A 25,305-nucleotide genomic window follows, 5' to 3' on the forward strand; every position below is an offset into this window, starting at 1 on the left:
CGAGGAGGATCTTGTGAGAACATAAATTCCCATCAGTCCTGGTTAATGAGGAGCCTGCTCTTTGAAGGGGGGTGGAGACCCTGACAGGAGAGACACCCACTGGCTGGGACACAAGGAGGGCACCACACATGGTGGGAGAAACAAAGGCCACTGAAGGAGCTTTCTGGGTAATCACCTGATCCAATTTTCCTTTTCCAAACAAGGATCTTGGTGTTAGAAGGAGGCCGTGATCAGCATGGTGATCAGGGCAGCAGAATTAACAGAGGAGCCCCAACTTCTGATATGCCTCTTTCCAACACAACAATGCATGACTTGGCCACTTTGGAGTTTGGTCTCTAGAGGAGGGGACCAGAGGACAGTAGCCACAAAGGCAGTGGCAACTACAGCAAGAGCTATGCTTGATAGGATCAGCCCTGTAGCAGTGTAGAGTTCATAGAGAAGGCTCTAGAATCTCACTGCCAGTGCTTAAATCTTGGTTTTTCCACTTAATAGCTGTGTGACCTTGGGCAAGGTTTCTGACCTCTAGAGTCTATAGAAGACACTCAGGTTTTGAGAGTTACCTTTGCAGGCCCTTATGGTTAACATCTAGTCCTGCTTACCTTTCTATGTGACCAGCTTCAGCTTTAGTGGGGGCTGCCCCTTGGGTCTCCAAAATTCCCTTTATTAATGTGCAGTGTGGGCCCAGAGTTTCCTGGGGGGCAGTTGTCAGCTAAAGACTGATCCAAATGGGTATCAATGTCCCAGCTCCCTTATCAACCCTGGACTGAGGTAACATCCTGTTTTCCAGAGGTCCCTACAGGCTTAGACACAATCATCTACAGTAGTGGCTGGCTTCATAATGAGCTCCTTGACTGCCTTCTCTTTCCCCAGTGTCTCCTGTGCTTTTTGCATCTCTCCACGCACTGTTTGCATTTGAGTCCCTGCCTTAGATCTGCCTCTGCTCAGTTCTTCTAATCTAAGACAGTGTCTCAGTTCTACTGACCCGTGGTGTCTGTTAGGATACCAATTCAAAGAACGCTTGATCAAGGGCTGGGAAGATACTGGGTTGGCGACGTGCCTACTATGCAAGCATGAGGGCCTGAGGCCTGACCTCCGTATTCCCATAAAGCTGGACTTAGTGGCACATGCACGTAGTCTAAGCACAGGAGAAGCAGTGATAGGTGGGTCTATAAAGCTTGCTAGTCAGCAGGCCTAGCAGAATTGGTGAAGACCCAGGTTCAGTGAGAGATCTTATCTCAAAAAACGAGGGGAGAGAGTGCCCTACTTCTGTTTCTGTCTTGTGATAAGCTACCCCGACAAAAGGCAACTTCAGGGAGAAAGGTGCTCATTTTCGCTACAATTCCAGGCTGTACACTGTGACTGTGGGCAAGTGAAGGCAATAACTACAAATAAATAAATCTAGTCACAGCACATGCTCAGTCAAGGGTAGAGAGAAAGGCACTCATATGTGCTCGATTCCGTGTATTCAGGTTTATCCTTTCTCATACAGTTCAAGGCCTATAGAGAATAGTGCCACTCACAGTGGGCTGGGTTTTCATACATTAGTTAACTTGATGAAGTCAGTTCCCCACAGATGTACCCACAGGCCAACTCAGTGTAGACAATCCCTCATTGAGAGCCTATTCCCAGGGGACCCTAGGTTGTGTTAAGTTGACAGAGCCACAGAGAATAAACAACATCACAGAGAATAAATGAAGAAGGCACCTGAAGTATTTGTTTCTTTTCTACTTCTTTGATAAACTACCCTGACAAGAGCAACTTAAAGGAGAAAGGATTTATTTTCACTTATTATTCCTGAGAGGATGCAGGTCCATCATGGTGGGGTAGGCATCTTGATGAGCACATGAGGCCAGGTTGGTACAATGCCCTTCAGAAACAGGGCCAGGTTATAGTACGTCAGAGAGCACCCTAGAGACACATTCCTTCCAGCAAGGCTCCATCTTAGGTTCCATAACCTTCCCAAAGAGCTCCACCAGCTGGGGAGCAGGAGTTCAGACACATGCATCTATGGGGGAAGTCCCACCTTCCAAGCACAACAATCCATGGTAATTTCCTTCCAGCACATACACACACGTTTATTCATGTGTGTGTATTCATGAACATGCACACGTGTGTGTGTGCGCGCACACACACACACAACCTCAATTTCGTGAGAATTCAACCAATGCTCACTGTGTGTCTGATAAGCACTTATCTCATTAAGCTCACCCAGTATGCCCTATTGCTCTCATTGTATAAATAGTATAATACAAGCTCGGAGAAGTTAATTTCCTCAAAGTCACGCAGCTTAATAAGGATGGAAATGCAAATCCATCTTTGAAGCTTTTTTTCTTCTGATTTTGCTCCTGCCAGAAGATTTTCTCCACACTCCTAATCTGGATAAAGGGTCTCTCTTTTTGCACTGCCACAACTGTCATCGCAGATCCAGTCCAGTATTGAAATGGCTTTATTTCTTGTACTTTGCTTGAGGCCATACACTCTCTGAAACCTGTGATTTTGCCTTGAGCATCACTATAAGGTCAGCTTGTGGCCTGGTGCCCAGCACACAGTGGGCTTCTGGTGAGTGATGAACACTGTGGTCTCCCTTTGTTTTAACACTACCCTTTTTTCATTTTCAACTATCAAAGGTCAACATGTATCTCCAAATAGCCAATTAAAATTATAGAAATAAACACCTTATAGGTTTAAAGTGCACATTAGTCGTAGATGTAGGATGGAATCTCTTACTGTCCCTCTCCTTCCCACTTGGGATGTGACTTGCCCCTCTACCTGGTATGTCCCCACTATATGTGGTACCTGCTCATTGTTCTCCTAGTAACTTGTCTTGGTTATGAATTAAACTGTGTATTATAATGCTGTGTTTAAAAAACCAGCCCCCCCCCTCCCCAGCACAAGGAGAGCGATGCTAAGAGGGTAACTGGGCATAAATTACAGAATGACAGGTTAACTCTGCCTCTGTGGACCTTGCAAAGCACAAAGGAAAAATCTTAGAGCATGGTATGCAGGCTTTCCTAATACCTTACATTTCAGGCATCCCCTGGGGAACGTAGCCCATGATAAATGAGAACACCAACTCGGGCAGCAGGGAGCATCTTGGAAAACTCCCCAGGAAATACTCCTCTCTTTGCACCCTGCTGCAGAGAAGATTCATAAATGTAGCTAATCTGCCTCTCCAGGGTTCAAAGATTTATCCTCCCAAAGTCTTGTCAGAAAGACAAGACCCGGGGAGCCAAAGGGATGGCTCAGGAGAAAAAGCACTTGCTGCTCTACCATAGAACTCGAGTTTATTTTCAAGCACCCATGTTAGGCAGCTCACAGCTGCCTATAACTCTAGCTTCAGGCGATCTGATATCCTCTTCTGAACTCTATGCACACAGTCATGCATGCATATACATAAATGAAAACAAATTTTTAAAGGAAAAAAAAATCCAGGCATCTCTCAGATACTACACAGGTAGAGGAGTCACAGTCATTGTTCCATTGTAATGTCATGCGTGCTGTACTTGACAGAAGGGACTTTCCCAGACTGACAGAGTGTGGGAGAAATGACAAAAGACAGCAAGGGTGTCGCCAGGCTAGAGATGCAGATCTCTTGAGAGTGGCCATTGCAATTGTGCTGGCTAGTTTTATGTCAGCTTGACACAGGCTAGAGCCATTTGAGAGATGAAAACCTCAGCTGAGGAAATGCCTCCCTAATACTGTGCTGTAGGCAAGCCTGTAGGACATGTTCTTAATTAGTAGTTGATGAAGACGCGTCCAGTCCATTGTGAGTGGGGTAGATCGGTGGTTCTGGGTTCTATAAGAAAGCAAACTGGATAAGCCATGAGGAGCAGTCAGTAAGCAACACCCATCCATGGCCTCTACATCAGCTCCTACCTCCAGGTTTCTGCCCTGAGTTCCTGTCTTCAATGATGAACTATGACTAAGTTCTATGAATCTTTTCTTAACCTGCTTGCTCTTTGTCATGGTGTTTCATTGTAGCAAGAGTAACACTACTAGGACAGTAATGTACTCACATCTTTCGAATGTATGCCTATACTGGCTGCAGAATGCTCTAAGATTCTAGATTCTACAATGAATAAATCAAAGACAGTCTATTAAAATAAAAATAACAGATTCTGAATCAGTATTGTCCGGGCAGAAATTGTTATTGGTCTTCCTCTTCCTCTTCTTTCTCCTTTTCCTCCCCATCTCTTCTTTCCCCTCCTCCTCCTCTCCTTCCCTTTATTCCCTTCTGCTCTGCCTCCTCTCCCTTTTCTCTCCCTTCTCTTCTCCTAGTGCTCCCCCTCTTTCCTCCCCCAGTCTCCCTCTTCTTCCCCTTTCTATTTCCCTTGTCTTCTTTCTCTTTCCCCTCTTTTCCCTGTTTCTGTTCCTTTCTTCCTTTGTTCCTTCCCATTGTTTTTCTTTCCACTTTCCAGAGCCTGGAATCTTGAACAACATTCTGAGGCTAGTTGGCAGTATGATCACTCAAAAGAGCTGCTGGGACAGTAGGTTATCACTCCCACTAGCTCTCTGTATTTTAGCCTCAGTAGCTTTCTTGTTCTCCCACTTTTAAAATCACGACTTGCACCATTTACCTCTTCCCAGGATTATCAAAAGCATTACTGCCAGTGCTTGGGCCAGTGTTCTACTGTGTACTGAGTAAGTAGGTGGTTGTGTGGTTGTCCTAAGTGCTGAGTAATACTAAAAGGGATAAACCATGGGCAGAGATAGAGTCACACTGAAGGCACCTAGAATCTGTGACTGGGATCATTAAACTCTTGACTGCTTACTTCATCTATCATAAACATTTGGGCATATTCTTCCAAATAAGTGTGACTGACACAGGATTCCCAGTGTGCGTGTGTGTGTGTGTGAGAGAGAGAGAGAGAGAGAGAGAGAGAGAGCAAAAAAGAGAGCAAGTATATGAATGTATGTGTACTTGTGAGTGTGTATGTGTGAGTAAATGTGTGTATGTGTGTGTAAGTATGTGTGAAGGGGAACTGTCCTGTATTAGCCTGCTTAGATGGCTCTAGTTTTTACCCAAGAGCCTTAATGCCCATGGATCTACTCCTGTTATCCTATTCCCTTCATCATATCCCATCCCATGTTACTTCCTCAGACAAGTAGTATGGTCCTTAAGACTGGCCTAGACTCACTGTGTGTCCTCAGTGCATCCCCTGCCATGTCCCTTCCTGTCACTAGTACCAGTATGGGTATGGGCCATTGGTCTGGGTAATAACAAATGCCATGTGAACACAATTTGGTCTCCACTTACTTGGGTGCTCAGTTGTAATGTGGGAAAGTGGCTTGACTCTGTTACTAATCATATTGTATTTGGAGTCATGTGTGCTCTGGAAAAAAGCCAAGGACACAGCTCATAGGGAATGCAGAGGTCACTATTGTAAGAGGTCAGAGTTGGCGTTTTTTCAGGGTAGAGAGACAGGTGTCAAGGGGTGAGGGATCTTATGCTGCTCTGAAGGAGCTGAACTGAGTCCTTTCAGGTCTAGTTCTGATGACTCCTCCTTCCCTGTCTCCTATTGCACAGTTGAGTATATGTTTCAGGTTGAATGAGAATGCTTGGTGAGGGCCTACTGGTATTTGTTAAAAATGCAGATGCCCAGACCTCTCTCAAGTCTCACAGATTCAGAAACTCTAGAGCAAGATTTGAGAACCTGTGCTATCTCAAGTTCTCTGTGGACTTGTGCATACTCAGGTTTGCAGCCTCAGAGATAACAGAGAGCCACAAAGGCAAGAAGAGCCAGAGTCCAGAAAGAAAGCAAGGCTGCAGCCATAGGCGGTGGCCAGGATGTGTTAGAAGAAAATGGTGAGCAGCAGGGTGGAGGTGAATGTAGGGGACATATAAGGGCTTCCCATGCTCTCCTTTTTGTGTCTGCAGTGACACCATGCACCCACATGAAATGGCTGCATCACTACCTGGCAGGTCTTGTTACAGCAACACCAAGCTTGCTACACCAAGCAGTGATGTTAGAGTCAACCATTGCACTCTTGCCCTTGGATACCATGTGGCAGGTAAATGCAAAAATATCCTTCCTTTTCCTTTCTTATCTTCTTTTCCTGGTGCTTCTTCTGGAAGGGACCCGTATCAAACACTTGACTTCCTTCTGTGTCTGTGATTCACTTGCCAAGGGGATGTACAAAGGAGGAGCTGGTGTCTTCTGTGTGGTATTGACTTAGAGATGGAGACTAATAATGGAGGGTTGTCGCGTCCGCTCTCGACCAGCAAGAACGACACGACCACCAGTCCTTCTAACAGCAGTTTATTCAGTCCTGATTCTTCTTGTTTATATCTCCCCCGAACCCTGGGCCTCTCACTCCTTTTATACTCTCATCCACGCACAGCAGCCACACCGCCTCACCAGGCACGCAGCTTCAGCTAATCAGGGCAGCAGGGGCATATCTCCATCAAACTGGATTCACCGGTATCCTGGTGCACCTGCGCAGCTCTCAAGATGTTTGTGGCTTATATGAGGAAGTCAGGTGCAAGTCATATGACTTAGCTACAGTCCCTGGCGCCTTTGGGACTGCCGCCACACCCGCTCCTAACATCTGGCAGAGAGAATGTCTGTAGATAGCCCCCTGCAGCCATGCCCCTTACCCGTCCTTGGGTGACAAATAGCATTGGTTTGATCCCTGTCTTAGGTTGGTGACATGCCCAGGGAGTCTTATCACTGACTACCTCTCTATCATGCCAAGCCACACCTGGGGAGATTGTGTTTTGCTTGTGGCAGGTGCATCAAAAGGCCAGGATGTTGATTAATCTATGGCCAGATCTTAATTGCTGCAAGCAAGCCTCATGGGTGAAGGTAGAGGTCTGATCCCCAGTGTGCAAGCATAGGGGCCCTACACAAAACCATCCCTTAGGCTCATCACCCAGAGAGGTCTTGGCCAGCTCCCGTGTCGTTTTTCCTGGGGGAAGGGAACAAGGACACTGAACCTTCATGCAATAAGACGTGCCTTCCACAGGATGCCAACAGCAAGCTATCCTCTGTGCAGTGCTTAGCCTCGCACCCCACGGCATAACGCAGCATAATTTCTTTTAGAGCGGCAAACTGAATCTGAGGAGATTGTCCCGCCTCCACTGCAGCAAAAGTCTATGCTACCATGGCGAAAGTGCGGGCCCACACACTCTGCACCTAACACATGTGCCAAACACACACACACTATAACAAGCATACATCCCAGGGTTCTTATCCCCGCTCATCTTCCCTGAAGCAAGGGATAGATAGCCAGAGGGGCTATCTCTTTAAGGGGAATTCAGGGATCAAAAAGCGTGGAAAAATTTGAATGTCATGTCGAGCTGGTATCGGCTTCTGGAATACCGAAAGGATCTCTCATCTCGGCTCCATCCTTTGTGCTTGTGGGATCATCTACCACATCCACAGGGGCAACTGGATCAGGAGCCTCATTCTTGCAGCGTCTCACCAATCTCTCCGGCACCCAAAGAGGTTCCGTCTGGTCCTGTGGAAACACACAAACAGACCCTCTCACCCACGTCAACACTGGATCTGGTCGATCCCCAGGGGAGATGGACACAATACCTCGTGGTGATGAGACCATAACCTCAATCACCTGTGTGTCCATCTGGGGAGTCAATACGAGAGTCAAGTTTTCACTAACTTTCCCTCTGATAGGCAATGATTTCCTCGCCCTTATAGCAATCTGATTCACCTGCTCAAACACCTGCAGTGGATATCCTGTTTGTTGTTGTGCAAAGCGACCTTGACCAAGCATCATATCCCTATCCCATGCTGGATTTCCTGCAGCAGAGTTAGCCACTGCCTGTTCATTTGTAAATTCAATAAGGAAGGCTTTCCATTCTAAATACTGCCCAGGTGAAAGGTATGCCTTCACCAAGCCTGCCCAATCAGACAGCGTCATGCAGTGTCTATTCAAGGCCTCCACCTGAGCCACAGTATAGGAAGCACTCAGGCAGTATGTCCGCACGGACTCAGCCAAATTCCCGATTACTTTGAAATCCAGAGGCTCATGATATCTCTGCCCTGTTTGGTCAGTGAAAACAGGACATCCCAGCAAGGAGAATCTAATCTTTCTCCAAATCTCCGGACAGAAGGTCCACTTATAGGTGGCTGCTGAGGAGGCATAGGGAGGGGGGCGCAGAAGCTAATTCTCCTTCCTCCTCTGCCTCGGCTCCTTTATTTTGTTCTTTCTGTCAACCTGATAACACTGTGTCTCCTTTCTTTTTCCTTTTTCTTTTTAAGCCCTTCTCCTTTTCCAACATACTTTCTTGTTGCTCTATAAGGATTTTCTGACCTGTCTTGACTGCCTCTTGATTCAAACAGTAACAGAGTCCATATATCAGAACAAACAAGACCAAAACTATCAGACCTACCCACAAAGGGTCAATGGGAGAAAAAAGCATAACTACACAGCGAGGATCTATTGATCACTACACTGAGGTTATCATAGTTCCTTAACTTGTCCCCAAACCGGGAACCTTAACTTGTCCCAAAGCCGGGAACCTTTTGTTACCTTGTGCCTGTTTCCTGGCAACTTTATGCTTGCCTCTATTTTATCCGAGGCCCTTCCCAAACTCCTGGGTTACTTTGTGCCTACTTCCTGGCAACTTTATGCTCACCTCTATTTTATCCGAGGTCCCTCCCAAACTCCTGGAGTTGCAAGTTTCACTCACCCTGAACTTACCCTGCCGGCAACCACTGACTGCTGAAAGTTCTGAACTCAGTGGGGGAGTCGGTTCCCCGTACGGGCCACCAATTGTCGCGTCCACTCTCGACCAGCAAGAACGACACGACCACCAGTCCTTCTAACAACAGTTTATTCAGTCCTGATTCTTCTTGTTTATATCTCCCCCGAACCCTGGGCCTCTCACTCCTTTTATACTCTCATCCACGCACAGCAGGCCACGCTGCCTCACCAGGCACGCAGCTTCAGCTAATCAGGGCAGCAGGGGCATATCTCCATCAAACTGGATTCACCGGTATCCTGGTGTACCTGCGCAGCTCTCAAGATGTTTGTGGCTTATATGAGGAAGTCAGGTACAAGTCATACGACTTAGCTACAGTCCTTGGTGCCTTTGGGACTGCCGCCACACCCGCTCCTAACAGAGGGTATAGAGGTTTGTATGAGAAATGTCCATAGGCTTCCATATTTGAATACTTGGTCTGCGTTTGGTGGTGCTGTTTGGGAAGGTATTAGCGGTATGGCCTTGCTGGAGGAAGTACATTACTGGGGTGGGCTTTCAGAGCTGAAATCTTCTTGCTACTTCCAGTTTGGCTTTCATGCTTGCTGTTGAAGATGTGAGCTCCAGCCACTAGGCCCATTTCTTATTGCTCCATTTCCCTGTCATTATGAGCTCTTACCCCTATGGAACTATAAGCAGAAGAAAACTCTTCTGTAAGTAGCTTTGTGTCTTAGTTAGGTTTTATTGTTGTGAAGAGACAACATGACCAACTCTTGATAAAGGAAAATGTTTACTTGGGGCTGGTTTACAGTATCAGAAGTTTAGTTCATTATCATCATGGCAGGAAGTGTGGTGGCATCCAGGAAGACATGCTGGAGGAGCTGAGAGTTCTACATCTTGATCCTCAGGCCGGAGAAAGATACTGGCTTTGTTTTACACTGGGCATAGCTTGAGCATTTAAGACCTCAAAGCCTGGCTTCCCCAATGACACACTTCCTCCATGAAGGCCACAGTTCCTCCAATCATGCCAGACTTTCTAATAGTGCCACTCCCTATGGCCAAACATTCAAACATATGAGTCTATGGGGGCCATATCTATTTAAACCACCCCACTCAGGCATGGTGTTTTATCTCAACAATAGAATAGTAACTAAAATAGATAGTTTGGAGTTCAAGGATTATGAATATGGTGATAGGACTTCCTTCTGACTGAGGATCTTGAATGAAGCTAACTGCTGTTGGTTTCCATTTCTTTACACTTGTGCATAATTCCATCAAATAAGGGATTGTATACCCTTATATCCCTTCAGTCTATACCCTAGCCCCACTACTCTACTTGTGTCTGAAACACAACCAACCAATTCAGGGATACAAGGATTCTATGCAATATTTGTAAAGTTCTTGGGACTCATTACTCTTGGGACCCATGCATTTTCACCATAAAGGACTGGGCTGGCATCATTAACTTCATCGTATAGAAGAGACTTACCTTACCTTGAGATCACACAGCAGAGATAAAGATCTGGTGTCCACATGTGACCACTTGGGTTCTAAAGATGTATGAGTTTTCCTATTGGCTGATGAGGATTAAGATCTTTAAGGTTGTCAGGACCTCAGGTGGGAGTTAGGTGTTTCTCTCCTGGGGAGGTGGACCACAGCTAGAGTGAAAGTAGAAGTCTAAGCCTACCTCCTCCATCCTGGCTGTCAGGCCTGGGGCTGCAGCTCCCAGGCTCATCAGTGACCAAATCAAAACTCTCTCTCTCTTACGTCCACTCAGCACCTCAGACAGTCTGAGGCTATCTGTCTTATAAATCATGGATCAGATTAACTGAGTTAGACCTGTAGCATAATTCTCTTCCAGTGACAGGACACAAGGCTGGAGGCAGAAAAAATTGTAATAATGACAGAGGGGTCCATCTTCCCCTATAGGCTAAGAGGAAAGTAGATGAGAAGGGGACTAGGCAGGAGGGAGCCACCCTGTTTTTCTCTTTCTATCACAGTACATCCATGGCCAGGAGAAGTCCTGCTGGGCCCCACTCTCCACTGGAATGCTTCATCTTTCTCTGGTGCAGACAACAGCACAAACCCTGCATCTTTTTGTCTGTCCTCATGTTTTATTCTCAGAATACTGAGAACACACCTTCAGAAACCTAAGTCAGACCCCAGGTCTGTCTGGTGCCTGGATTATGAGAGACTCTTGAGGGACGTGTGTTTAGGCTCTGCTGCTTACACAGCCTGCTACCTCATCTGCTACACAGAACCACGGGCTCCTCACCTCAGGCTAGTGAGCTGGTGAGGAAGAGCTCGAGAAAGCAGACAGAAAGACATCTCCTGGATGTCACTAACAGGACTGAGCTGGGGAAGGGGCCCCCAGGGAAGCCTGTTTACTGAGGCTGTCCTCCTGTTGGGAAGTACAGAAGTGCCCAGTCCGCTCTTCCCCTAACAGAGTATATTCCTGATCTTGGGGTCAAGTTCCTGACAAATGACTGCTGGGTCTTGGGAGGGACTGAGGTCATCCTAACTGCTCCAAAGTGCTTATCGAGGCAGGGAGAAAAGCAAGGGCAGGAATGCAAAGAATTTCCACAGTATTCTCTCATGAGCTGTAAGCAGGTATGCAGAGACACAGGGGAAACAGCAAGGCACCCTCCTGCCTGGCTTGGAGGGAAGTGGAAAGAATTTCCAGCACATGCCTGCTCTTTCCCTCCCATGGTCATGCTGTCCTTCAGTCAGGGGATATTTATGGAAGGCCACACATGTGCAGGAAGGTTCGGGCTAAAAGCAAAACATGTTGTCTTTGATTTGAAAGAACTTCAAATCTAGAAGACACAAGAGCCATGACAAGGAAGCAAGAACAAACAAGCAAATGTAAAACTAATTAATTTTTTTTCTATTATTGTTTAAGTCTATGAAGAAAACCAGCAGGATCTTTAGTTGGATGTCAGTGGGAGGCTTACTTTAGCCCCTAAGGGAGGGAACAGCAGGAAGGGATAAAGATGCAAGGCAGACAGGGAGACAGGCACAGAGTGTGTCCTGAGGTCAGAGGACAGCAGGAGGACTGTAGAGCTGGCTTGGTTCAGTGTGGTCCGGGGGGCTTTCCGATGCGTTTCATACTGTAGCTCATCTGAGAAGTCTGGGCATTAGTGTTGCTTCATCCACACCACCATTCCTCATGCCTTTGCCTGGTGGTTCCATATGCTAACTCCTCCTCAACAAGCCCCACAATAGCATCTCTCCGTGCATCTCTCCCAAACACCGTTCCCCTCAGGACCCTTCCCTAAAGCTGAGGACCACACTGTCCTCTGGGTTCCCTGCCTGGATTGCCACTCAGCCAGGCTGGGAAGCTTTTGTGTTGGTAGAGCTGTGCCTTCAACCAGGCAGGCGCACCATGGCTGTGTTCAAAGGAGGGAGGGAATAAAAAGGGAAGAAATGAGGAAGGAGATAGTCAGCTTCTTAAAAACAGGGTATTTTACACTATCAAAGTGTGCGTTCAGGACCTTGAAGAGCCAGGTCCCTGTGACTGTCACAGTAGAATATGTTATATTTGTCATTGAAAATTCCTATTTATTATTTGTCTAGTGTGTGTGTTTCAGGGTGGTACCTACATGTATGGAGGCCAGAGGCCGGCTTCTGGGAGGGAGTCTGTTCTCTCCTTCCACCATACTGGTTCTGGGGCTTGAACTCAGGTCATCAAGCTTGGCAGCAAGCACCTTCACTTGCTGAGCCATCTTGCCAACCTGCCGTAGAACGTTTCTCAAATCGTTGTCCCCCTTTCCACTCGCATCAGCCCTTGTCTTCTTTTGTCCACAGAGAACCCATTTTTTTTTTTTGATCCATTTTCAGTCTCACGGTTTGAGAGTTACCTTGTCAACTTCAAAGGCCATGCTGTGAAGTGAACGCGGGCGTTCTCAAATATGCTCACCAGCAAAGCAAATGGCTCTTCAAAACCAAATTAATGATGCTGCAAAATGACAAATTACTACGTGTCACAGACCTCACGGGTCCCTGGGGATTCCTGTGAATTCGGCCGAGGAGCATTGAGGAATGTTAATGGCGCCTACCATCACCTGTAAGGTGTGTGGGCCTCTGGGAAGGACTTAGTGATGAGATTCTCATCCTCATTCCAGATGCAACTCACTCTCATTCACACGGGGGCCATGGGTTTAGCTAAGTACTCCGTTACTAAGGAAACCCAAGTTGTCAGTCCTGAGCCATATGGGATTAATGGTGATTTATTTAGGAAAAGCAAGGTTTGTCACTTTAAGCTTACTGCTACAAAATTGCTTTTTGATTACCTCCCACCTTATTGCATTGTCTTGTCACAATAAACTACAGAAACAAGTGGCAAGGTTAATAATTATGGGCTCCATTCTTGTCACTCTCAGGGCCCAGCAAGGTCACAGTTGCAGCCCCAGTGTCACAGGCAGGCTGCTCCAGGCTCCTGCCCTGTAGAAGAGAGCTTCATGGGAAGTGCAGGCTGCTCACTCCTCCTTGGGGGCTCTGGACTCCAGCCTGCCTCTGGACAATTCTAGGGCCAGAGTACCTGCAAGGCAGCCTTCCTCCTTCTCATTATTGACTTTACGCTGAGATGCTTTCCTGCCTTTAAAACCCTCCCTTCAGGCTTCCCCGTTCTGAAATGCACACATCCTTTGAACTCCATCACACATCTTCCTTCTCTCTCTTCTTTTTTTTTTGGGGGGGGGTTAATTTTTTATTAGATGTTTTCTTTATTTACATTGCAAATTTTATCCCCTTTCCTCATTTCCCCTCTGAAGCTCCCTCATATCCCATTCTGCCCCACCCCCCGTCCCTGCTCACTAACCCACCCACTCCTGCTTCCCTGTCCTGGAATTCCTCTACACTGGGGCATCAAGCCTTCACAGAACCAAGAGCCTCTCTTCTCACTGATGTCCCACAAGGCCATTCTCTGCTACATATGTGGCTGGAGACATGGGTCCCTCCATGTGTACTCTTTGGTTGGTGGTTTAGTCCCTGGGAGCTCTGGGGGTACTGGTTGGTTCATATTGTTGTTCCTCCTATGGGGCTGCAAACCCCTTCAGCTCCTTGGGTACTTTCTCTAGCTCCTCCATTGGGGACCCTGTGCTCAGTCCAATGGATGGCTGTGAGCATCCACTTCTGTATTTGTCAGGCACTGGCTGAGCCTTGCAGGAGACAGCTATATCAGGCTCCTGTCAGTAAGCACTTATTGGCATACACAATAGTGTCTGAGTTTGGTGGTTGTATATGGGTTACGGATCTGCAGGTGGGTGAGTCTCTGAATGGCCTTTTCTCCGTCTCTGCTCCACACTTTGTCTCTGTAACTCCTCCCATGGGTATTTTGTTCCCACTTCTAAGAAGTTTTGGTCTTCCTTCTTCTTGAGTTTCATGTGTTTTGCTAATTGTATCTTGGGTAGTCCGAGCTTCTGGACTACTATCCACTTATCAGTGAGTACATACCATGTGTGTTTTTTTGTGATTGGGTTACCTCACTCAGGGTGATATTTTCTAATTCCATCCATTTGCCTAAGAACTTCATGAATTCATTGTTTTTAATAGCTGAGCAGTACTCCATTGTGTAAATGTAGCACATTTTCTGTATGCATTACTCTGTTGAAAGACATCTGGGTTCTTTCCGGCTCCTGGTTATTATAAATAAGGCTGCTGTGACAATAGTGGAACATGTGTCCATATTACATGTTGTAGCATCTTCTGGTATATACCCAGGAGTGGTATAGCTGAGTCCTCAGGTAGTACTATGTCCAATTTTTTGAGGAACAATTTACAGACCTCATGAAGCTCAAGAAGAAGGAAGACCACAATGTGGATACTTCAGTCTTTAGAAGGGGGAACAAAATACCCATGGGAGGATATATAGAGACAAAGTTTGAGGCAGAAACTGAAGGAAAGGCCATCCAGTGACTGTCCCACCTGGAGATCCATCCAACATACATGGTATGCACTCACTGATAGGTGGATATTAGCCCAGAAGTTTGGAATACCCAAGATACATCTTCCCTCTCTTGAGATCATCTTTGCTTTCCTTTATTCCCTTCAAGTCCTTTCCCTACACTGCCAGGCAAAGTAGCTCTGGAGCCTGTACCAGGTACCACAGCCTTTGCTAGACTCTTCCTGTGTATCAGCTAAGTCTTTTCTCATAATCTCCACAAGGTGGTCTGAGGCTGAGTGCACACCAGCTTTCTGACCTCCACCCACCAGAGTCCCATTTTGAATCTTAACCTTGAGGTAGGCCATACTAGGAAGTGGGACCTTTGAGTCCCACTTGACTAAGACATGAGCCCCTAGGAATGGAATTAGTGCTCTCATATGAGGCCACAGAAAGACCCTCACTCCTCTGCCCTGTGAAGCAATACTGAAAGACCCTAGGTATCCTTTTTGCTACCTACTAATGGAAGACTGGTCCTCAGTAGATACCAACCTGTTGGATGGAGCCTTCATCTCAGACTTCCTAGCCTCTGTACTGTAAGGAATGAATTTCCAAAAATTACAAACTGTCTAGCATACACAATTTTGTTATGGTGACTCAAACAGACTTTATTAGGTCTCAATTGTTATGATAAAACACCATGACTAAAAGCAACTTGAGGGAGAAAGGTTTTATTTCAGCATATAGCTCTCAGCTAATACTCTGTCACTAATGGAAGTCACGGAAGGAACTCAAGGCAGGAACTGAAGCAGAGGCCGTGGAGGAACACTGCTTCCTGGCTTGCTCCCCTTGGTTTCTCAGGCTGCTTTCTTATATATCTTAGAACAGCCTGGCGAGAGAGGTGGTACCACCGACAGGGAGCTAGGTCTTCCTACATCAATCCTTAACCAAGGAAATGTGCCCACAGGTTTGCTCACAGGTCCATCTGATGGGGGCTTTTTCTCAAGTGAGATTCTTTCTTCCCAAACGACTCTAGCTTGTGTCAAGTTGACAAACAACAACAGCAACAGACTAAAAATAATCAAGACACTAAGATAAAAGGTTTTAGGATGCATGCTTTACACTCGTGAGCCAGTGCTCAGGAGGTGGGGTCTCTTGCCCTTGGATACAGGTTCTCAAGTGAAAGGTCCAGTTTGAAGCATGCTGCACAGTCAGGCTCTGTCTGCTCTACTCCTTGGTCTTCTTGGCATCCTTGAATAGTGTCCACACTAAGCCGTTTCTATGGCTGTCCCTCCCTCTGGACCAGGGGCTCCTGGAGAGGTGTGGATTCTGCCTTCTGTTGCCTTTGCATGTCTCTTTGCATCTTCTGTGCTCCTTACGTTTGAAGGACACCAGAGAATAGTCCTTGGTCCTCTTTCTGGTCCCCACTTGCTGTTTGACCATCTCATTGAGTTGTATGCATTCAGAGGACATTTATATGACAGAAACTCCCCTGCTCCCTTTTGAAAAATGAGATGTATTCTTATACACGGTAGAACGTGTCAATCATGTAGCTTTATAACTCTTTATATGATTACAAATGTGTGTGGAAGTATCTGATCGAGCTTCGGAAGGTTGCTATTGCTCCACAACATTCCCCTTTGCCTCCTAACTGTCAACAGTGGCTCCCCTCAGGGAGTCCCTTTCATCAGATTTTTTAGTTTTTCGAATTTCTTATACATACTCATTTGGGTCTGGTTTATCATATGAGTTTCCAAGGATATCTTTTATTTTGATGATAACTGTTTTTTTTTAAACTTGAGAAAAATATTTAAATTTCTAACATATGCAAAAGCTTTGAGAAAAGTCCAACCAGGGTCATGTTGCCTCGTTCAATCCCACCTGCAAAGTGAATCTCAGGAAGAACACTTTGAGATATAAATATTTTGAAACGTATTTGTAAAAATTAAAATATTTTTCTTCAATGTGATTATACCATAGTATCATTCTTACACCTAAAGCCAGCCACAACTCCTCAGTATTTGAAAATACCCACTCAGCTGTCTGTGTGGATCTGTTCCATTTTCAGATGGAAAACTTGGTTGGCAGACATTCATTCGGTCCCATAATTTATGAGTACTTCTATCTTCTTTCTCGTCGCTCTCCTCTCTTTTCTCTCCTCATCTCTCTGTCCTTCTCCTTTCCTCCTCAACTCTTCTTCTCCTCTCCTTCTCCTCCCTCTCTCTCTCTCTCTCTGATATTGAAGAAAATGGTTGTTTTTTTTTCTATGAAGTTTTCATGTTCTTGACTGATCAAATCCATCTCTTATCTTTAGACATATCCTTCTGTCCCTGAGATGTCCTAGAAGGTGGTGAGTAGATGCCAAGGCTCAACCACAGACTCTTTCTGACCATTTTTGGACAAGGATGCTTCATAGATGCTGTCAGGAGGCACATCATGCTCATGATGGCTTTGTCATCATGATGGTTATCTTCTGGGACCCATAGCTCTCTAGACATGATCGTGTGTCGCTATTGCGCCTTCAGAACTTATCAGAGTGCTTGTATAAGAGAGACTTTCTGTAATCAATCATTGATTACCTAGAAGTATAATTCATATGGGAAAAGTCATTTAAATAGGTAATGATTTTTTTCTCTTACTTACCAGTGGGTTTTGTTTTTTTTTTTTTAAATTTGCTAGTTTAGAATAATGAATTTATTCTTTAGTGGCCTCAAAGGGGATGGCACTATTCTATTCAGTATCTTTGTGAAAGCATAGATTTTAAAACAGTCTATGCATGTCAATGCACTGCAGGTGATCTCATTGGGTGAACTGTCCCGTCTTTGCTAGTAGGGACCTCTTCATATTGGCGAATTTGAGGACCCTCGCATTTTTGAACTTTTTTATTTCTTAAAATTTTTCTACATTTTTGATTTTTATTTCAACCTCTTTGCTGAATTCAGGACTCACATGAACAATGTACCTTTCACATGAATCCAGTCCATAGTCTACTAATTATTCTTCCTGGCCCCACCCTTTCTGCCAGTAGTTTGTTCTCAGTATGGCAGCCACAGTGGTGGTGTGAACACCGCAGTCAATTCATGACCACACTACTGTGGTTGTCATTTTCCCCTCCACCTCACCCTACACAGCCCTTTCCTTACACTGCTCCCCATGCCGTGACCTTCAAGTCACCTCATCCTATTTATCTCCTGTCCCTTCCCAACCTCATTGCTGTGCTTTAGCTACTTCCCATTCTCCAGCACACTGCACCCTGCTCCAACTTCTTGTCTTAACCTCCTTTTCTCACCCTATTACATCATAGTCTACTCTGTTACCCCCTCTACTATGCCCACTCTACTGTACCCCTGTCCTATCCTTGTTCACTTAGCACACTAGCCCTATCCCTTCCATTCAGCCTCATTATCCACCATGTACCCACGTTTCTCATTCTATCTCTGTCCACTCAACTTCACTCCATGCCATGTAGGTTTGATACCCTGACATTCCCAGAACCCTCCTGGCATATGGTCACCTCATGGCCTTTCTTCTTGGCCCCCTTCTTCCTACAGAGAGTTCCAATGTCCATTTCCTTCAGCTTTTTCAGAGTCTCGCTTAGCTTTTTTGTTTCCTTGATGAAAACTCCCCCTTCATTTAAAAAGTTTTTGTTATTCATTTGAATGTGTGTTCTTACATGAGTTTATGTGCACGATGTACATGCAGGAGGTCACAGAGGCCTAAAGAGGGCAACTGGATTCCCTGGAACTGGAGTTACAGGTGGTTGTGACCTGCCCCACAGGTACTGGGAACCTAACCCAGATCCTCAGCACTTTTACCTGCTGAGCCATCTCTCTAGCCCCCTTTCTTCTTTTAAAGACAGATTGTTTTTTTATGGTGATGTAGCACAATGAATAAAGGCAACAAAACCTGATGACCTGAGTTTGAGCTGTGAGACCCAAATCAGAAGGAGGGAACAGATTCCTGCAGGTTGTCCTTTGATTTTCACATGCATACTGTGGCACGTATGTGCTCCATAATGAAATACAAGGAATGGAATTTTTAAAAGTTTTATCACTGCCTGCCTGCCTGCCTGCCTGCCTGCCTGTCTGTCTGTCTGTCTGTCTGTCTGTGTCTACTTGCGAGCACATTCAGAGGCCAAAAGAGGGCATTGGGAACATACTTATCCATCATTTCCCACCTAATCCTTCGAGTCAGGATTACTTCCAGAATTTAGGACTCACATTTTCTTGGTTAGGCTGACAGCCAGCAAACTTTGACAATCCTCCTGACTCGGCCTATCTTATATCTGGAGTCACAGGTATGCATAGAATACCTGACTTGTTATGTGGAGGCTGGAATCCAAATTCGGATCCTCATAATTACATCCTTAATTACTGAGACATCTCTCTAGCCCCCTTTAAGAATGTGCAACACCCAGACTCCAGCGGTCCCGATTAAGTCCTTTATTTTCTTTTTACCATCATGTATAAGTAGTGTTCATTTCAAACTTTGCATTTATTTTGAAGCACGCTCAGTGCTATCTTTATCTTCAGGTCCAAAACAGAATCTGGCAGGAGTTTGATGGATATAGGAATACAAGGTGGTATCTTGTTTCTCTTTGTTTCTTGGTAGTAGCTAATATCCACAAACAGTTCTGCCTGTTTCCTGCTGCTTCCTAGGTATTCTTCCTGTCCTATAGTAGGGACTTAATAAATGTTCACTGAATGACCCTCACAGCTCAGCATGGTGTCTTGTACATGACTGGTGTCCTAAGATGGGTTAATTCTCTTTCCTCTTGCTTGCTGTTTGTAAATTGCAGGGCTAAGATCTGCTTCAACCTGAACAGTAAGAAAAAATTGTGGAATATAAGGAGCATCAGACATGATTTCAAAGATCACTCAGTCTGAGGTATACTGTTTATCATGGGACCTTGAGTCAATCTCTGAATGTTATGAACTTCAAGTTCATCGATGCAACATAGGTTAAGAATAATGCCCCCAAGAACCATTGTAGAAGTGTACTGAAGGAAGGAGCAAAGATGCATGGAAGTACTTTGCAAGCTTCAGTTTCCACCTCTGTGGCTTGGACCTTCTCCCTGGAGGACTCCTTTCTTATCTTCTACCCACAAGAAGGCAAGCATCAGACCTAAGCTCTTACCTAACTCCTCATACATGCACCTCAATATTATCTCTGTATCTTCCTGCCTCTTCTCCCTCATTTCTACTTCATCTTCAGGAAGAGGGGCTGGATGGAGCCTTCTGCCCCCTCCACTCAGCCTGGTGAAATACAACGCCTATTCACCACCATCTCACAATGCCTGATGGTTGGCCAATTCTTTGAGTGTCTTTATAGTTTCAAAAAACTCCCCACTCTCCTTCCTAGATCTTTTTCTACTTTTGAAAACGGTAAAAAAAAAATTTTTTTTTGAGAAAAGGTCTTGTCATGTATCCCAGGCTTGCCGGAAACACAGGAGCCTCTGCACCCAATGCTGGGATTGCAGACCACCGTCCGATGCTTAGCTGTTCATGCTTCTTGCTGTATTAAGATTCTGTCTCTGGCTCATTTCTTTTTCATTGTATACAGTTGTTCTCAGTAACATCTTTGTCCTGTTTATTTCTCTGCTGAGGTCCTTAGATCTTCACCTGGTATTGATTTTCTTCTAAGTTTCAGATCCCACAAAGCCCAGTGGCAAATACCCAACAAATACGAAGTTCCGCAATGTTCATCCCCCAGGGCCCATAAAAGAGCATGCATTGTAGTCGTGGTCCCCAGGGACTAATGGGAGGTGGAGGAAGCAGTCAGAGGTAGAGTCTGGAGGAGGGCATCTGGTCACTGTGGCTGTGCCCTTCATCTCTTCCTTTTTTGCTCCTTGTATGAGGTGAGAGGACTTCCTTGCTTCATCATGCAAACCTTGCCATGCTATGTGGTATCAGTAAAGGCCCCAGTACACCAAGGTCAGATGCCCATGGACCAGAACCTCAAGATAGTGAGCTGAAGGAAGCCTGCTTCTTTGTAAGTTGATTTATTCCAGATATTTATGACAGTAATGGAACAGCGTCTCAGGTATTTGTAACAGTGACTATATTTGAACTGGGACATAGGCTTTTTCCTGCAATTGAATTAAGTAATAAGAAAACCTTGATCCAAAACAATAGCTTTATGGATGGAAAACCTACTTGCTTTTAGACTGTAACTAACCTATTGTCTCTCCTGGCCCCCAGGACCTATTCACATTAAACATATTGGAAGTCGTCAGACTCCATACTCATGTAAGCCAATTCTTTATATCATACCCTGCTCCACACACACATACAAACTCCTTCTGTTTGTCTGAAGTTTGACTGACAGGCAGATGCTAAGCCTCTGTTCTATGTCTGTAGCAGCCATGCCCATTGTTGTCTCTGGGGACTTGCTTAGTAATACTGCATAAGGAGTTTTCTTTGGGTTTCTGTGCACAGATTCTGCACAGTGTCAAGTAAGAAGGGACAACACCGAGGATGGGGGAAAATGTAGTATAATGAAGGAAAAAAGACCCCGGACCTGGAGTCCCAGAGACAAAGAACAGCATTTTGTTAGCAGCCAAGCATCCAAGAGCTTGAGGTAATATTTCAAGATTGAATTTGGAATGACTCCATTAGCAAAGTCCTGGCCATAGGCAGGGTGGGAAGGAAATGGGGTAGGCCACTGTCCCGTGCCTTTAGATGGCTCTCTTGCAATGTTTACATCAGAGGGAGTTTAGAATTCACCTTTTTCCTTTTAAGAAGTTCCATGGAGTGAATTTTACAGGGTGTCTAAGGTTAGGGACTACCAGCTGGCAGAGGCTTAAGCCAGGCCATTCTTGGCCATTTCCTTATTAAGGATGCTGTGTACCCATGGTGGTGTCCACAATATCTTTTTCTGTATATAGATTCCTACTTTAGGGTGCTTTTATTTCCTCAGTTCATTCTTTTATTAACCTTTAAAGGTCTGAATTGAATGGCCCATATCTGGGTGCTGGGCAGAGTGAATGCTGTTCAAACTGTGTTAGGGAGGACATGGTGTGGAGCATCCTTTCCAGTTTCAGCCAGCAGTGTGTTTGGTGTGTTCAAGTTGAAACAGCAGCGACTCTCTGAGCACTCCCTCTGTTTGCCGGTACAGTTCGAAACACGTTGAAACACACTTATTTAATCCTCAGAGACTATCTTATGAGGTTCATCTTACTACTTATCACCATTGTTTTCTAGGGGGAAACTAAGGTACAGAATGCTTAACTTACTTGCCCAACATTCCATTAGATTTGGACAAAGGTCAAACACTGGGCCATTCTGCCTCCTTTTATTCAATCTCTGTGTTTGGGAAGAGGGAGGGAGGGAGGGAGGGAGGGAGGGAAGGAGGGAAGGAGGGAGGGAGGGAGGGAGGGAGGGAGAGAGAGAGAGAGGGAGAGAGAGAGAGAGAGAGAGAGAGAGAGAGAGAGAGAGAGAGATGCAAGGAGTAGGGAGGGATAGTGAACCAGGCACTTCTTGTATTTGAGAATGCTGAAAGGATGATGTTGGTCCTTCTATTGTACCTTCCTACTATTTCTCCAATCCCTGTTGCCACACATTCTAACATCCCAGGCAAGCTGAGGCATCCCTCCTTTATATCTGAGCTCTGCTCTGAGGTGACTTTGATGTGGTCCAGGAGCCCAGTAATGTTTCTTTAGAAAGCAGTGGTGGTGGTGGTGGTACTCAGTGAGATGAATGAAGGGAATGTGATGGGAATAAACCTTGAGAAAAAGAAAATGGTCTGTCTTAGACATCCCTTCCTTGAGGTTTGTATTGGGCAGGGACTCTTCAAGAACTTGTTTAACTGAAGAGAATTCTTTAATACTAGAGCTGAACAGAGCTGAGGGCCAAATTAATGAGCCAGTGAGTGGCGGTGATGCCATCAAGATTAGCGACAGTAAAAAGTCATTGTTTCCCTAGATTTCAAGGGTAATGAGGAAAACCAATGTCTCTGGAAGTACAGGAACAAGAAGAATTACTTTACATACCAGGAGCTATGTCACAGAAGTGGAAGGAGATACAGCAGCCCTTCAGTCATGAGGGCTGGAAAAAGTGAGAAGGAGTGTGCTCCCCTTCCACCTCCTCTTGCCTTGGATCTTCTACTGCTGACATCAGCTGACCCCAGTAGGAAACAGAAGAGTAGGAAGCGTGGTGCTGCTCTACTTAGGGGTCAACCCAAGTAGAGGATGGTAAAGAGTGGGTTCAGGTGTCTAGCTGGCAAATAGAGACTACTCTACACAGAGGTAAGGCTGTGAACTAGCTGGAGCAGCCTCCAGGGGCAGATTCCCTGTCCTTCTGCCTGGTATGAAGCCGGAACAGGGTCTCGAATGAGGAGCAGCTCTATGCTCCAGGGAGAAGCACTCTCTCTTCAGGGACTGAACTTTATAAGGTTCTTCTTGGGTTGGACTTGAGATTTAGAGCTGTCATTGGGTTAATTATGCTTGAGATTGGAGCATGGTCAAGAGAATGGCCCGGGGAACAGTCTATTCTCCCACCTTAAGCTGAAGAAGCAAGAGTTTTCCAGTTTTTGGAGAGATAGAGGAAGATAGGGAGAGGAAGGAGGAGAGAGACTGAAGGCCCAGATGTTTGTGACACTGTCTGCTGAGAGGCTGTCTGGTCCTTCTTAGTTACTTTCCTGAACTGCAACATCTTGGGAGATAGAACTACCTTTCCCAGAAACCAGCCAATCAGATTTGCTGCTGTGGTAGGTAGCTGTGAGGGATGCCCTCGTCTTATACTTTAGCTGGAAACTTTGCTTGTGGACTTTTAGTTCTCCTTTCTTTTCATGCAGCAGACTGTATGCGGATCAGCATGATGGGCATGGAGATGCAAGTGGCCTGGGGTAGGTATCACCCAACAGGGCTGGGAAGTGGACAGCAATACAGAACAACCTCCAGAGAGAAGTGGTTGCTGGATCATGGCTCTTCCCTGACTCTAGCTGTGAGGTTACTTTTTTGGTTTCTGTGATAAAACACCATGACCAAAGGGGATTTATAGAAGAAAAGAATTATTTGGGTGAAGGCTTCAGACAGTCAGGCTATATGGTGGGGGAGGCATGACAGCAGACAGGTGGAGCAAGAAGGTGAGAGATTACATCTTCAAACACAAACATGATGCAGACATCTCTATCTCTATCTATCTATCTATCTATCTATCTATCTATCTATCTATCTATCTATCGAGAAAAATGGAAGTGACCTGCTCTGGGAATTTGTCCTTGAATATCTTGACATTGTGTTTAGCAACTGATATTCCTCTTGCCCATTTGAGAAGTGTGCTGAATTCTGTTACTGCTCCAACTACCTAGAGTGTATGTTTTCCTCTGCAGCTGAATCTTTCGCCAAAGGGATGGCCACCGCAGTAATGATGCTGGCTGACAATAGACATCTTCGATATGCTGACTGTCCCAAGAAATTCACATAAATTATTCTTTCTCTTCTTATGAACACCCTATGTTAGATATATAATATTAACTCTCACTTTCTAAGCAAGGAGTCTGGGGTTTACTAACTTGCCTGATGCCTTAGGTCTAAATGGTATGGAGAGCTTGGGATGCAGTCTCTGAGTTTAACTGTTTAAGTCCACTGGACCAGAAGCCAGAATTACAGATAGCAATTTGTTGTTGCTATTATGGAAAACCTAGTAAATGCAATGTAAAGGAGAAAGAGAAGTCTACAGATACTACCCCCCAACCCTCCACAGGTGGGTCTGAGGGTAGCAAATGGCGGAGCTGGGATCTGACTTTGGAATCTGCTGTTGTCATCTTAGCAGTCAGCTCCTACTGTCACATGACAGTGGTGTCATCTGAGGCACTTCTTCCCCTGCCAGTTCAGCATGGTGGCTGAATACCCTAATGGTAACTCTGTGAGCCCTCCTTCTAGCCAGGTCACCATCCTTAAGTGTGTACGAATCTCTCTCCCAGTCTATCACGTGGGCAGACGTTGGAACTGTGTGTGTCTGCCAAGCACAACAAAAACTAGAATGACATTTTTTTCATCTCAGTCCATCTTGGAGTGGAGAGGAACAAACCTCTCTCATTCTGCCACCTTGCCCAGAAATGCCTTCCCCAATGGGACCTGTCACACTGCCTTCAAGGGAGACGTGACATATGTATTTTTGCAACAATTAAGAGCTTTTTTCTGGTCAGGAGAGTCTAAGCAGGAGGGTGTGAACAGCTCTTCTCCCGATTCCAAGCTGGAGTGGACTTTTAAGGAGTTATTTATGGGAGGAATGCTAATTACTCAACTACAAATATGTAAATACTTTGAGAATAAATTCATCACAATATATTAGGCATCACATTGTAATTAAGCTCAATTAGGTATTATTAGCAGTATTAATGTCATGTTGCTTGTGCCTGTTCCTAATGAATATATTAACCCAGTCTAGCTGCCACCATCTACGTGGGTACATTATGGTGATGGCAATAATAGACACATAATTAGAGCATTATTGCTTTGCTTGCAAATTGTGCAGAGAAATATGTCAGTGTCTTTGGAATCTGAATGACTGGCCTGTCTGTGACATGTTAGATTTGGCCGGGGATTGGATGATCTGAAGATAAGAGTTAGCCTCTCAGTGGGTATCTTGGTCTGTAGTCCTTACAAGAAAGTGCCTTCTTATTTCCTTTCATGAGTTAGGTACATGCATGGAATGGGGCCCGGGGCAGGGACCAGTGGAGTGGGATTTATTCCACTGTCAAGGGAGAACAGTGGTTGGTACCTGAGATGGCTTCCTTTAGGAGGGTGGGACTGTGCCTT

General features: G+C 45.5%; 1 long non-coding RNA gene across 1 annotated transcript in view; it reads left to right on the plus strand.

Annotated features, from left to right (window-relative positions):
• Gm12718 (predicted gene 12718) overlaps positions 1-25,305 on the plus strand; it is a 109,689-nt gene that overhangs the window by 28,046 nt on the left and 56,338 nt on the right. The window lies entirely within an intron of this gene.

Source organism: Mus musculus, chromosome 4 (genome assembly GCF_000001635.26).
Source record: "Mus musculus strain C57BL/6J chromosome 4, GRCm38.p6 C57BL/6J".
Classification (NCBI taxonomy): Eukaryota; Metazoa; Chordata; class Mammalia; order Rodentia; family Muridae; genus Mus; species Mus musculus.